This window comes from Crotalus tigris, unplaced genomic scaffold (assembly GCF_016545835.1).
Source record: "Crotalus tigris isolate CLP2741 ecotype Arizona unplaced genomic scaffold, ASM1654583v1 scf7180000017549.6302385, whole genome shotgun sequence".
Taxonomy (NCBI): Eukaryota; Metazoa; Chordata; class Lepidosauria; order Squamata; family Viperidae; genus Crotalus; species Crotalus tigris.
Window position 1 is genome coordinate 2,010,140 of NW_024096467.1, and position 15,705 is coordinate 2,025,844.

Genomic DNA, 15,705 nt, shown 5'->3' on the forward strand with positions numbered 1-15,705 from the left:
ATGCGAAACCACGCTCCCTCCAGACCAGGGAAAAATCTCTCTCCTGAAACCGGTCTCTGGTACCCCAAAGGTTGGGGGGCATTGTACTAGAGTATATGCTTTGACTACAACAGGACCCAAATTAATTCTCTAACATGTCCACATGGTATTCAAATAGGCTGTTCTTTGAACCCAAAGATGGACTGGTAGTCTAATTTTCTACAATAAGAAAAGACCATAGTATATATTGGTAGAGCAGATATATTGCATATGAAATGTTTTGCTGCCACTAGTCTACATGTAGAGCTGGGAAAAATGTTGCCTGAAACAAGATAGCTGCTTCCTATCACTTAGATTCAACTAAGTAGCAATTCTAAGCTAAATTAACCAATTTAGGGCATCTTCCTATTTTTCTAGGAAAACGCAGAAGTCAATGATAGCACATATGCTTTGCATGGCAAGGATGTCTGGTTCACTCTCTAGCAACTGGCATTGAAGTCAGAAGAACTGCACATATGAAAGGTGGAGAGGGTTTTTTGATCAATGAAAACATACTTAGCTAGGGAAAAATCAATGGTCATTGTGTACCTCAGTCTCATTTTTGCATTTATTATGTGAAAACCCCACAGTGTTTGAAGCACGTATTCCTTCCTACTGTTATTGTAGACACATATGTGCAACATTAATTCTGGCAAAACACTGGCTCACATCTGTATATCCATTGTTTCTTGGCTGCATCATTAAGCAAAGATTTCTATATTTGAATGTGCTATTACTGATAGATCTTTTACACCATTACCTGCATCATCATTGGATTTTTTTTAACAGATGGAATCAATTAATGCACGCACATACAACTTCTTCTAAGCTTAGGAACACACCTGGTCTTTGATCTGCTAAGAACTATGTGTCTCCCAGCTGGGTGGGACCATGATAGAAAAGTGCCCAAAACTGACTCAAAATCCCAATTTGATTTCCTTTAAATTGCAACTTTGTTTAAAATTAAGTTAATCAGCATGTTAATGTGCATTTTATTTTTAATAAGATTGCTAATATGATTATTATACATGTATGAACATTAGGAAGGTGGTGTCAAAATAGCAGATGTCATTCAGAGTCAACAAGTGTAAAGTGATGCATGCTGATGCCAAAAATCCTAACTACCGGTAGTCCTTGACTTGTGAGTGTAATTGAGCCCAAAATTTCTGTTGCTGAGATGTTTGTTAAGTGAATTTTGCCCCATTTCACAACCTTTCTTGCCACAAGTGTTAAGCGAATCATTGCAATTGTTAAGTTAATAACAAGGTTGTAAAATGAATTTGGTTCCCCGTTGACTTTGCTTGTCAGAAGATTGCAAAAGGTAATCATATGAGCCTGGGACACTGCAATCCTCATAAATACTAGTCAGTTTCCAAGCAACTGCATTTTGATCACGTGATCATGGAGATGCCGTAATAGTTGTAAGTGTAAAAAATGGCCATGTCACTTTTTTCAGTGTCATTGTAACTTTGAACAGTCATTAAATGAATTGTAAGTCAAGGACTACCTGTATTCATACAAACTAAAAGAATCAGAGCTGGTAGTGACTGATGAGGAAAGAGATCTTGGAGTGATAGGAAACAGTTCAATGAAGGTGCCAACATTAGTGTGCATCTCCTGTGAAAAAAATCAGAAAATAGAAGTGCCAGTATTATAACACTTTTAGTAATAGTAATAGTAGTAAAGTTGGAAGGGACCTTGGAGGTCATCTAGTCCAACCCCCTGCTCAGGCAGGAAACCCTACACCATTTCGGACAAATGGCTGTCCAGTCTCTTCTTAAAAACTTCCAGTGTTGGAGCATTTACTGCTTCTGGAGGCAGGCTGTTCCACTGATTAATTGTTCTCACTGTCAGGAAGTTTCTCCTTAGTTCTAGGTTGCTTCTCTCCTTGAGAATATATAACAATAGTAAATTCCAGACAATATTTGGAATATTATGTACGATTCTTATGCTGCACCACAAAAAGGATACAGTGGAACTAGACAAATATTAGAGATTGGTGCAACTTTCTTATGAGAAATATTGAGAAATTTGGAGATTTTTAGTCTAGAAAGGAGATAAATGAGAAGGGATGTGATTGAGATGTAAAAACTATGTATAGTGTGGATTAAATGGACAAGAAAAAGCTATTCCCCCCCCCCTTTAAAAAAAATTAGAACTAGAGGTCACCCAATCAATTTGAATCTCAAAGAATCAGGACAGATAAAGAAAATATTTTGTTTACATAACATGTAATTCAGATTTGGAATATGCTACCTGTTGTGCTGCCTACCAACTTGGCTGGCTTCAGAAAGGGTTGGACCAATTCATGAAAGTCATGAGAATCAAGGTCTATTAGCCTTAATGGAAGTGTAACATCCTCTTAAGGCCATCTGCTGGGAGACTAGTGGGCTTCATTGTGCAGTTGATTGGCCACTGTGACAACAGACTGGTGGACTAAATGGCCAGGGGTCCAATCCAGCTGGGCACTGCTTTTGTTCTGTCACAATAAACATTATAAATGAATTTTGGGGGCAGGTTTTATCAGGCCACAGATTATTCCAGTGAAGCATTTCTCTAATGCTACAGTAAAACTATGAATAGATTTTCGATAGCATATTATTCTGTGTTGTGAAAACAAACACTTTAATATATGCCTGTACTTATGCTGGTGAGCAGCAAATACTCTCTAAACCGTAAGTTTTATTATGGGTCTCCAAGGCAGAAAAAGAACTGAAAAATAAACTGCCTCAACATTGGAGGCTGCCTTGATGCTTGAAGGCATTGGAGGAGGACAGAATCACCATGTGTACGCAGACAGACCCTCTTCAGTTTATTATTTTAGTTGATTTTCCTTGACATCAACCTATGACTTTCTTTAAGTGACAAGAAAATTGCAACTGGCCCTTGACAGTTGGGCACAAATTGACTGAACAGAACAAAATCAAACCACAAAGTAATCCCAAAACAAAAGTAATAAATCCAAAGTCCCAAAGGATAACATTCTTCTGCAAGCAGTGGTCTTATTGAATAAAGTCTGCCCATTCCTTTGTTTGAACACTATGTTTATCAAGACAAATGTAATTCATTGGTTTACATTTCCTCTCCCACATCTTGTCCGCCAGGCACATATGGAGAGAACTGTAACCAAGTATGTCAGTGCTCCAGAAAGAATGAAGAATGCCACCATCACACTGGCAGGTGTGGGTGCCTGCCAGATTATTATGGGAACCCATTGTGACCTTCTTAAGTGATGTTCTTGTTTCATCAACTTCCCTGATATCTGGTTGATTGGTTAGAACCAATTCTCAGAATTCTGTGGTTTTAATAAAACAAAGCCAGCCTTTGTTGTCTTAGCAAAGACTGTGAATGTGAATCTTACTTTTATTGATCTGCCAACTGGTTGGGGAGTATTGATGGCCAAACTCCATCTTAAATTATTTAAATGAATGCATAAGAAATGGAGGTACTTCTGATCATGTTTCATAGCCATTCAGTAGTTAAGGATACCCACCACCATCTCTGACTTTTAGCCGTGCTGGCTAATCATAGTCAGGTGACTGTGGAATGCTGCAAATGGCCATAAATGCAGGCCGGTTGCCAAGCACCCAAAATGCAATCATGTGACTGCAGTGGGGAGGGGCAGGGGAGCCATAGGATCTTTAAATCTGAGTCTTAAGCAGCTCACCCCTCTTACCCAATTTCTCTAATCCTTCAAGAATTAAAATCAACATGATTTCCAGCATCCAGTGTTGGAAGGGACAATAAATCAGAACTCTTTTTTTAAAAGCTGGCATTTGTTATTTGCACAGCGTTCATAGGAATAATGAAATTAAAATAAATTTCTATCCTAACTTAAAGAGCAGAGAATAACCCGAGGATCAATTGAAGAAAGGCTCCTAAATGATCACTCTTTTCAACCTCCTTTAAATGAAATAATTTGTTAAATGGAACAAACGTAGCAACAGAGGAGAAACATAAGTGGCTATAGCTACAAAACAGGAAAATAACTATTGCCTTTTTTATTTAAAGCTTTGCATTTTCACTGGTCCTCTATTTATAGCCTCCACATTTTGTAAACTTAACATTCATTTGCTTTCCTTTTCCTTGGCCTTTGCTCCCTGTTGCTCAGTTGTTGCATCCAAATTGAAGAAAGCAAACTTCCTTTACCTTCTTTTGGCAATCTTGCAAAGGAATATGAAGCCAAGGGTAAAGTCATTAAGCAATTTGTATCAATGCAGCCACTTTGTATTAAACCTTGTCTGGTTCCAGAAGGTCTCCTGCAAACTGGTGCAGCTGCTGCTGTTTTCTGCTTATTTTAATTTTAGTCCAAGAGGTTAGGCCAACAATTTGAGAAACATAATTTACAAAAAGGATGATTGTAAACCACCCAGAGTTACCTTGAGGTAAGATAGGCAGGCTATAAATTTTAGGAAGGAAGTAGAGAGGAAAGAAGGAAGGAAGGAAGGGAGGGAGGGAGGGAGGGAGGGAGGGAGGAGCAGTAGTTAGCTATGAAGGCCTTGAAAAATATATTCAAATGCAGTGATATTTCTATACTTAGAAAAATGAGAATCATGGCTATGGTATGCCTTATGAAGCTCTGTGGAAGTGAAAGTTGGATAGGAAGCGTATTGATGCTTTTGAACTTTAGTATTGAAGAAGAGTCCTGAGAATACCTCTAGCACAGTCAGGAAGACAAACAAATGGATCAATGAATAAATCAAATCAGAGTTCTCACTTTAGGACCAAATGACCAGTCTTAAATTATCCTGCTTTGGACAGTTATTTATTTATTTTATTTTTAAAATTTATAAGCCGCCCCACTCCCAAAGGACATATTACTTTCTTCATAGAACATAGCATAATAGCATTGGAAGGAATCTTGGAGATCTTCTTTAAGAGATGCTACACCATTCGAGAGAAATGGCTGTCCATTTTGAAAACCTCCAGTGATGGAGCACCCACAACTTCTGGAGGTAAGCAGATTGGATTGTTTTCACTGTCAGGAAATGTATTCAACCCTAACCCTAACCCTTTTTGTTATCTGCTTTATCTGTGTGTGTTTTTCAGATATTCTTCCCTTTATTATTTTTCTTATTTTCTTTCTTTTTCTTCATACAAGATTCATACAAGAAACTAACCAAGGAGAGAAGCAACCTAGAACTAAGGAGAAACTTTCTGACAGTTAGAACAATTAACCAGTGGAACAACCTGCCTCTAGAAGCGGTGAATGCTCCAGCACTGGAAGTTTTTAAGAAGAGACGGGACAGCCATTTGTCCGAAATCGTATAAGGTTTCCTGCCTGAGCAGGGGGTTAGACTAGATGACCTCCAAAGTCCCCTCGAACTTTACTACTATTACTACTACTACTACTACTACTACTACTACTACTACTATTATCCCCCCCCAATTATATTTCAGTGATGGGGGTCCAGCATCTATTTCCCCGGGTGGGGGGGAAGAAATGATGATAAAGAACAGTCCTTCTGCTTCCTTCCCAAAAACTTTCTTCCTGCTTTTTCTCAAGATGTGAGTAATTATTTGCATGGAAGTGTTTAAGTAAAATTCAGACAAGAGAATATTAAACTGGATAGATCAATTGCCTAATTCTGTCTAAGACAGCTTCAGATATCAATTTTTATTTGGCTCATTGTTATTTGGCCAGAGAAGAATCCAAGAACAGGAGCCCTATATTCTTGCTTGTTGGGGCTGATAAAATAAAATAAAAATTAACAATTGGGCTCATGAACTGTCATGAACTGAGCAGAAGTGTTGCTAAGAAATAGGCTCAATATACAGAGACTCCTCCAAAGAACTTTAGTTGGACAGAGTGTAGCTAGCATGTGGTTGGATATGGTTGGAAACCCTTCTTGGCAACAATCGCTGTACTTACAATACCACAAAAGTGGGGGAAAGCAGCCCAAGAAGTTATCCATAAAAGGTGTAGCTGGCTGGTAAACAGAAGCTTTTAGCTGCCAAGAGCAACTGAGCTTTCATGTTTTCACATTTTGGAGTGAAGAATTGAAATAGTGTCTTGGCAGGATCTAAGGAAGCAGATAGCCGCACAATAAGAATGGCTTTATTTGCCTATAAATCAGTGCAGGGACATATGCCTGATACACTATAATTAAAAAGAAAAAAGAAAACTCAACGTCTAAATCTGCTGAACTGAATAACAGACTTCATTATATTACTGAGACATACCCAGATGAAAGGCATATTGAGAGGAGGAGGAGGAGGAGATTTTTTTACATTACAAAGAACCCTGAAAATGACTCGCTTTTCTCTCCTCACTGATGTGAGGAAGTATACTTAATTATATCAGCACACAGATAAATTGAATTAGGTGTTACAATATGGAGGGAAAATTAACTAGGAAATTGCTATTTTCCGTGGTATTCCCTGTTCATTGCAATACTGCATGCAAATTCTTCCAAAGGGAAGGGTTTATTTCCCAGCCTAAAGATCATATCATCAATTTTTATGTATTGATGGTATCTTGGAAATTATTCCTACCAAGGGCAAGAATCCATTACAAAATCGTTCCTGGCTGATGACCATCCATCTTCTGAACACCTCCAAAAATCAAAAGACCAATACTATCTCCCAAGACAGACTCTTCTCTTCTTATTGGTTGGACATAATTCTAATTATTCTAAGGTCTAACTGAAGTCTCCTTTCTTATAATTTAAATGCATTTTCTGTCTTACAATACTGAACAAGTTTACCCAGTTTCTACATGTCAGCCTCTCAGATACTTGAAGGCACCTCAGTTTTCTGTCCTGTGAGCTAATATTTAAATATAAATATACAAATATTTTAAAATATTTCTCATAGGTTTTTCTTTCTTGATTGATCTCCATTGGACATGTTCCAGCTTGTCAATATAATCCTTAAAATATGGAATAATATTCCAATATACAATCCTCTCTTCTTCCCTCTCTCTCTCCCTCCCTCCCTCCCTTCCTTCCTTCATTCCTTCCTTCCTTCCCCTACACACTGTTGGCTCATGTTCAGCTTGTGATCTACCAATTTCTATATTTAGCTTATTTCTATACTTGTTTCTGACTCTAACTCGAAATTTATAAATTGTACGTGAGGAAATTACTTCTAAATAGATATGCACGGATGCCACTTTGATTAAGCAAACCTCTTGGGGACACATCATGCAGGCAAATATGATCTGCAGCTTGGAAAGCAAGATAGGAGGGATGTACTCATTATAATTGCTCTCATGGAAATAAATAAGTTAGAAACTCTGGTTTTCAAGCTCTCCCTGCTTTCATTTCATTCAGAAAATACGGGTTTCTTAGGAAAACGTTTGCAGGTATTTGAGGGACAGGAAAAAAAACTTGAATTTAGAGTAGATACACGTAAGAAGATAGAAAATTCAAGTGGCCATGAAGAAATGGCAGCCAGCCACTTCTTTCATGGACTGTTTGCAAACAGTAGTGATGTATACCCAGTAAAAGAAGAAGGGCAGCATCAAGCAAAATGGATAGCATGGGAGATTCTGAATTTAAAGCCAGTATGTTCAAAAGTTTTTATTTCCATCTTAGTCCTTGTGAAACACATTCAAGTTCTTGCAGGTCATGGAACCCCCTCCCTCTCCCCTCCTATTGCTCTATAGATGTTTCTGTGTGTATCTTCAGAGCACCTGGGCTCCAGAAATATCTTCATGCTGGAGACTAAAACTACACAGTATTGAAAAATATGCTGATGATATTTAGCTAGGTATGTCCACCCCCGGCAGACAAAGTGGGGTTATCATGTTCTTGGCCCAGTTCTTGAAGGCTATAAAAGTTTCAAAGAGGAGGAACCAGCTTTAATTTGACACTAGCAAGAAGGAGTGTCTCTGAGTCTTTGATCTCCCTGGCTGTGTCAAGGTATCATCTCAGTCTTTTGCTAGGTTTGTTCTTCCATAGTGGAGCTGGCTGGATCTCTCTGGACTCACAGCTTCTCCTCAAGGAGTAGGTAGCATATGTGGCTAGAAGGCTTTTGCAAAGATTTACCTTATGGTCCAATTGTATCCATTCCTGGACAAGAAGAGTTTGCTGACAGTCAGTCACAACCTGCTCACATTCCAGCTGGTTTTCTATAATGTGCTCTTCTCCTTGAAGACCATACAGAAATTACAGCTAATTCAGAATGCAGTAGTGGGTAGAGTTTTGGGTTTTCAATGATTCACTAATGTTATATCTATAGATGACGAGGCTGAGCCCAAGGGAGAAATCAGTCAAGCCATCAGCCTTGAGTCCCTTCACCCCCACCAGAGATCTAAGTCCAGCCCACTTTCAATTTTGTTGACTCTTATCTACCACCAATTTGTTTTGACTATTCAGACTCTCGTAAAGAGCGTTTGCATGCAATAAACCTATATTCAGTTGAACCACCGTGGCTTCTGATTTTCTGTACTTGACAATATCACTCTTGTATGAGTGCACAGGCTTCCAGTTTCTTTCCTGGTGTAATCAGAGTGCTGATTATCATTTTAAAAGTCCTGATTAGGCCAGGACCAGGTTATTCATAAGACTGCCTCTACCCAAAAATTCTCCCTATTCTACCAGGTCCAATAGTGAGCATCCTCCAGGTCCCTTCCCTTAAATGTTGCCATCTAGCACGATCCAGGCAGCATGCCTTCTCAGTAGTGGCCCCTACCTTTGCAGCAGCCTTGTTGACTTGGCTTTTCCCACAAGCCTTGGGTAGGGTGTGGATGGAGTCCAGTAAAGGTGATTATGAATATGTATTTGTATGTTGTTTTGGAAGATTCCAGGAGGGTGTGTGTGTGTGTGTGTGTGTGTGTATTTCTGAGGTTTTCGTGGGTGTTTGTATGTAGGTCTTTGGTTATTCGGGTTTTCTCCTGCGTCAAATTGGAAGTGTCTTGGCGACGTTTCAAAGAAGTCTCATTCGTCCTCGAAGCACGAAGCTGAAAACACCAGCCTGAAGATGACGAATTAAATGATGCAATCTTCGATCTCCGGGAAGAGTATAATCCAGTTATTTATTGTTAAAACAATATTTAAAACAATAAAAACAGTTATATACAAAGTTAAAACAACTTAGCTTTCACTGGTCCTCTGACAGCGTCCTCAGAGTGGGGCTTAGGGGGTGGGAAAGTTCTTTTTATCCCCTTGCTGATCCAACTCTTCCTGGAGATCGAAGATTGCATCATTGAATAAATATGCCCGGGATTCATATTTTTACAACCATTAAAGATATATACATATATATATTCATTTATTTAAATTCGTATACTGCCCATTTCATCTAGAGGTGACTCTAGGCAGTTTACAATCAATAAAAACAAGATAAATCATTAAAAGAATAAATATGAAAAGAATAATTTATTAAAATTGACAAAGATGGAAGGGAAGATGCATAAGGAAAGGGAAGAGATCTTATCTTAGTCCATTAACCACCTCCCAAATGACCTGCTCCCTTTCAGCTCCAGACTAGTAAGCAGAGCCAGGTCTTCAGAAGACCAAATGGTGGATGCAGATGTCACTTCAGAGGGCACAATGTTTCAGAGGGCAGAAGCCATGGCAGAAAGGGCTCTTCTCCTGGACGCCACCAGCCAGAATTCCTTGACTAATACCTTCTACTGGCAAGGTGGGGCAGCCAATCCCATTGGGGTGAGATGGTTCCTCAGATAACCTGCACCAATGCCATGAAGGACTTAAAGATTGAGACCTTTTTGCAATGGCTTTTAGGATTGTTACTGTTTTTATTGTTTGTAAAGTAAAGTAACCCTCTTGTATACAAGAGGGGTACTTATATAAGTCAAATAAATAAGCAAGCAAATTAGGTAGCTTCTTCTTAATTACATTCAATGCCCATTTTATCTCTACTCAAAGTGGGGAACTCTCAAAAGTTCTGCAGTCTTGCTAGGAACATACTCGGTATTAACTAAAGGAGAATCTCTTCGCTGTAGGCAGCATTTAATGTGCTTCTGCTCTTAGAGGGGAGATAATAGGGATATTTCAAAAGGGCTCTGTGGGCTTGATTTAATTTGGTTTCGCAAAACAGTGAATAATTTTGGTAAAGCTACAAGCTACTACCTTAAAGGGATTTAGGAACTGTTGGTCATGGCAAGACTAATCCAGACCAGAAGTCAGAATTCAGGAAATGACTTAGAGACTTGGCTGCCATTCTTGCAGTTCCCAGAAAAGAAAAATAATACAGATACAGGAAACTGTTAAATTAGAAAATGTCTTTATTAGATAACTAGCAATTGGAGATTGAAATGCTCAGTCTTGGCAAACAGCCAAGCTGTATGCAAACCAGTCTCACCAGCTTCAGCCAAACTCTTTTGGGAAAATAAGTAGCATAAAGGCATAAAGTTGTATTAAACAACAGAGATCTGTATATGTCATCACAAACAAGTAGCATCAGTGAGCACTGCTTCTGGCAAAATGTAAATAAATACAAGAGTTTACCTCCACTAGTAAGAGGAAGGATTACACAAACTCCACCAGCCAATTCCAGCTGGAGAATAAAAGTGGGTCAGTTTCTATTGGAAAAAAAAATCCACACATTTTGCCAAAATAATAGAAAATAGCCTGTGGAATTGGAGGGGAAAAAACCCAGAATCTGGTATCTGATGTAGAGTAAGTAGCCAGCTATTTAAACAAAAGCCAGCGAATGACCATAAAGGAAATGAGGTGGGTAGGAGAGACATTCTTCGAAAGACAAGCCAAATGAGGTCATTATATTGAGGGTGTGTTCTATCCGCTTGGTAGATGATAAAAAGGATGCTGGAGTGATTCACTCTTTCCCCAGAAAAGCAAGGTTTCTAAGATATGCGTGCAAGAACTTGCAGAATACAAAAATCATTTTTTCTGGGCTGAACATAAAAGGAAGACTGAGAGAGAGAGAGGGAGAGAGAAAGAATAAACACCAATTTGTTGTTATACACTGGTCACAAGGTCACCTTTGGGGAAATGGTTGGCTATGTAAATGTGAATAATAATAAATGAATTCAGTTTGGTTGCTGGACTTTGCTTATGTACGTGCATGAATAGAGAATTTTTTTTAATGAAACCAGTTTAAGAGTATTTACAGTTTTTCCTCTTTTCCAAGTTTTCAAATATTTCTTCTTCTTTTCTAAATTGCAGAGATGATTTTACAGACCGAAAAATGAAAAAAAATGCCTAGTGTGGCTGTGCATGAAGTCCTAAACACGTAGGAAGCACATTTAGGTATTTTAAATGCCCATGGAATATTTATGCTACATTTAGGGGAATGAAATTATCTTTTAAGAGGGAACCATTTCAGTCTAATCTGATGGGTTTAGCGATCCCTGGAGAATTCATGGACCAGGATCAGCTCCATACTGTTTCTCTGTTTTTGGGAACAGAGGTTCTACCCAGACAATTCTTATATTGATTTCCCAGGTTGGGCATAGAGTAGAATGGATTCCATTATTTTTTAAATTGCATAAAGGAACCTAAGAATTATCTTCCTTCTTTTCAATTGAGACTGGTTATGAATTTTTTTTTTAATCCTAGCAAAGGGATTAATCCACAGCATTGTGTAAATCAGTAGGTCCAAAATACAAGGAAGTACGTTCAAAATTTGTGAAATACTGAACTAGTTGCTATTCCACCTGTCCTCTCTTAGAAGCTTTCACTTTTAAATGTTTATTTTGAATTTTTATTGCATTCCAGAAGGGGTATTAAAAAGTAAATAAATAAATAAAAACTAGGGGAAAGAAAAGGGAAAGGGAAAAAGCAAACATGGGTATGCGGTCAATAAGGAAAGGAGCTACAAAAAAAAAAAACAACCTTCCAAGTTTCTTTGGTACAGATGCAAACATAAAATCCAGCGACCTTTTGAACTAAATTAAATTACAATATACAATACTTCTAGAATCAATAAACAAATCTAATCATCAAATCCCAGAGTTAAAATTTCATTTCTTTCTGTTTCAAACAATAAGTCCAAGAGTGCTTTCCAGTCTTTGAAGACTTCTGATCTAGTTCCAGCATCAGATTTTCAGCTTCGTGGTTTCAAGGATAGCATTTCTATCTATAGTTGGGAGCAGCTGTGATCACAGATGGCTTAGATAAGACTGAATACAGGTTAGACTGATTCTTTAGGCATTTCAGCTTTAACAGTATTTACGTATTGCAAAAGTCATGAGAATGCAAAATGATTTCACTTCTTAGCCTGTCTTTCTGGATTTTATGTTCTTTATTACCACCGTATATGCAGCAACTGGATGCAGGCTCAGCCCTCCAGGTTTCTTAGACATTGGGTGCAAGAAAGGTTAGGAAGAGTAAAGACATGTCCTATTCCTAATAGAACAACAAGTGAAATAATCTTTTCCTATCTGGTGCCCTCTAGGTATTTTGGGAATACATTTTCCATAATCGGTAAGTATCATGACCATAGGCCATGTCATATAGGGATTACAGATAGTATAATTCCACATATCTAAGTAACAGTAATAGGATTGGAAGGGACCCTGGAGGTCATCTAGTGCAAGGCTTTTCAACCAGTGGTACGGGTACCACCTGTGGTACATTGGCACTCGGCAGGTGGTACGCGACCATCCTAGAAAAGTGGTAGTGGGGGAGCTGAACTGGTGGCAGCATTGCACAAGCCTGAGCGAGAGATGGCTGGAGCAGCAGGGCTGTCAGAGCTCAGTGGAAGAGCAGGATCAGCACCAGGCTCCAGCTGCAGCTCAGCACTGATCCTGGCACTTCTGCTGAGCCCAGAAGAAGCACCGATCAGCTGGAAAGCAGCACTGATCCTGGTACTTCTACTGAGCCCTGAAGAAGCACCAATCAGCTGGAATGTTGCAGCATCTCCAGGGTCTTGTGATTTACATTCATATGCTTGGCAACTGATTCATATTTATGACGTTCACAGTGTCCCAGGGTCTTGTGAAGTGACCAAAACCTGCTGCAACCACCCAGCAGATGGGAATAAAAACAAAACACCCCCACCCCACCCCCGCTGCCAATCCTCAACAGAAATGCTCACAACAATGAAAACCTCGGACAGGAGGAAGAGCACCGCCGGGCGGGCGGGCAGGTGTCTTGCTTGGCTGTGGCTTGGGGGGCACTTTTTTCAGTGCCATTGTAACTTCGAACAGTCACTAAGCGAACCGTTGTAAGTCGAGGACTACCTGTACTTCATCACTTTTTTCCCTTTTTTCTTTTTTGGTCATCAAGTTTTTGACACTTTGCTAGACGACTGGTGGTACTCGGATGTTGCCATATCCTAAAAGTGGTACAATGGGTGAAAAGGTTGAAAAGCCCTGATCTAATGATTAGTCCAATTAGTCACAGGACACTTCTACTATTTCTGAAAAATGGCTATCCATTCTGTTCTTAAAAGCCTCCAGTGGCAGGGTACTCACAACTTCTGAAGACAATTTGTTCCACATGTTAATTGTTCTCTCTGTTAGGAAGTTTCTTCTTACTTCTAGGTTGCTTCTCTCCTTGGTTAGTTTCCATCCATTGTTTCTCATCCTGCCTACAGGTGCTTTAGTAAATATGTTGGCCCCCTCTTCCTTGTGGCAGCCCTTCAAGTATCGGAAGATTGCTATCATGTCAGCCCTGGTCCTTCTTTTCACTAGACTAGACATCCCCAGTTCCTGCAATCATTCTTCGTATATTTTAGCTTCTAGGTCCCTAAACATTTTTGTTGCTCTCCTCTGAACTCTTTCCAAACTCTCAACATCATTATCATCATTATTATACTTCATTATTATGCATTATATGATATCATTATTACACTTTATTAGTATCAGATTGTGACAGAGCTAATTACTATATGCTGAAGATTCATTATGTTCAGAAATGTCTGGTTATTCCACATAGTTTCTGAAGAAAGGAAATAATTTATATCATCAATGCTACATCCATCCTAATAAAAAAAATTTGGTCAGTTTTTAATTCATATGTACACACACACACATAGGTATTGATCCAAAACACTTGTTTCCTTCTGGACCATATTTCGTCCCGGTCACCATATTTAGAACATCATAAATGGCTTCAGGTTCAAATGACTGAACATGAAAGCTGCTGAACTATTCCTGGAACAGTAGAGTTTGCATATAACACACACACACCTACATGTATTTATTCTCTTTATTTTAGATTCCACTCAAGGGAGGTTTGGGGAAAACTGTCAACACCAGTGTCGAGTAACACTTCACAGTGATCCAGTTACTGGAAAACATCTTTGCTCATAACTGGGGATGTGTCATATTGATAAAGATTTGGAAAAAGTGATTTTGTTGTTGCTGTTCTCATTATATTGTTTATACTTTCAGATCTAAAACGTAAAATGAAGATATCTGATAATCCCAGAATGGTAGAATACACTTTACCATTCAATGCATTATTCATTTTGACCTTACATATTTAAAAGGCAAAGCAAAACAAATCAAACCACAAACCCACCTTGACATGAACTCCTTAAGAAACCCTTTGTTTTTGTAGCAGATGTGTCTCAGAACATGACTGATGATCTGTGTATATGGAGGGGGGAGAGAGAAGGCAACCTAAAATAGATACACCATTTGGGTCACTGGGATTAGCTGGAGTAAGGGAATGTCTGTATGTTGTTGCCACTGAGAAATCACTAGGTTTGGCAGGCAACCAGGATTTGCTAAGCTTTTCCTTCAGCCAAGCAGCCAGGGAGTTAAAATACTGTAGATGTACGTGCTAGAATCTAAGTGCATCCCAAACATGGAGGGGGAAAAATTGTGACAGCCTGCTATCAGCTATGACTGTTTGGTTTAAGAGAAGAGTAAGGCCAGAGTACAAGTCAAGCCCAGCTCCAAAGAGTCTTAAGGACTATGTCAAAAATTACAGCCATTAGTGGATAAAGATGCTGTTTCTGGCACTGGGCTGTTTCCAAATGAGCACCTTTTTCCCACCCACCCAAGCTCCATTCTAAACCATCTGGATTCCATTGGCTCAATTAAAATTGAATCTTTTCAGTCAAGAATAATCAGCAGTAATAGCAGTAATTCATTAGATCTAAGAATCCTCTCCTTTTGGTCTCATACTTCTGGATCTTTCAGATTTCCAGCTGTCTATTATCATCATGTCTTGGTACTCAGACTTGGATGATGTTCAGGAGAGTTTTGGGCGGAATCTGGGGTTGCAAGAACCATAATGACTAGATTGGGTTCCCCTTGTTTTAGCTGTTGATTTTGACTCTTGGGGTCTATCAATCTCTAAGGACTCCCTTGTCTCCTGCTCACTTTCTGAGGCAGTCATGATGCTTTGCCACTGACTAAACAACAGGACCTGAATTTGGTTACACACTTAAAGTATTCCTTACCCCTACCCATGTGCTCATGGTGTAAATATACTCTTTATATGATCCAATAGAGAACCATAATTGCATTTACAAGTACACTTTCCTTCAGATCTCCTGGCTGAATAGATAGAAGTCAGACACAGGTAGCAGGCTGTTTCTTTACATATCTACTATTCCATTCAGCTTGAATGCTTGGAAACTAACCAAGGACAGAAGCAACCTAGAACTAAGGAGAATTTTCCTAATCACAAGAGCAATCAACCGATGGAATAGTTTGCCTTCAGAAGTTGTGGGTGTTCCATCCCTGAAGGCTTTCAAAAAGAGACTGGACAACTATTTGTCTGAAATGATATAAGGGGATTGGACTAGAAGACCTCCAAGGTCACTTCTATTATTATTCTATTCCACCACTAACATGGTGTT

General features: G+C 39.0%; 1 long non-coding RNA gene across 1 annotated transcript in view; it reads left to right on the forward strand.

The window, feature by feature from the left end:
• Window positions 1-15,136, forward strand: part of LOC120305496 — a 95,560-nt gene extending 80,424 nt beyond the window's left edge. Inside the window, exons 6-7 of the long non-coding RNA XR_005556056.1 lie at window positions 4,851-4,973; window positions 14,109-15,136. This is a non-coding gene — a long non-coding RNA (uncharacterized LOC120305496). The remainder of the gene's footprint in view (window positions 1-4,850; window positions 4,974-14,108) is intronic.
• Window positions 15,137-15,705: the final 569 nt, after the last annotated feature.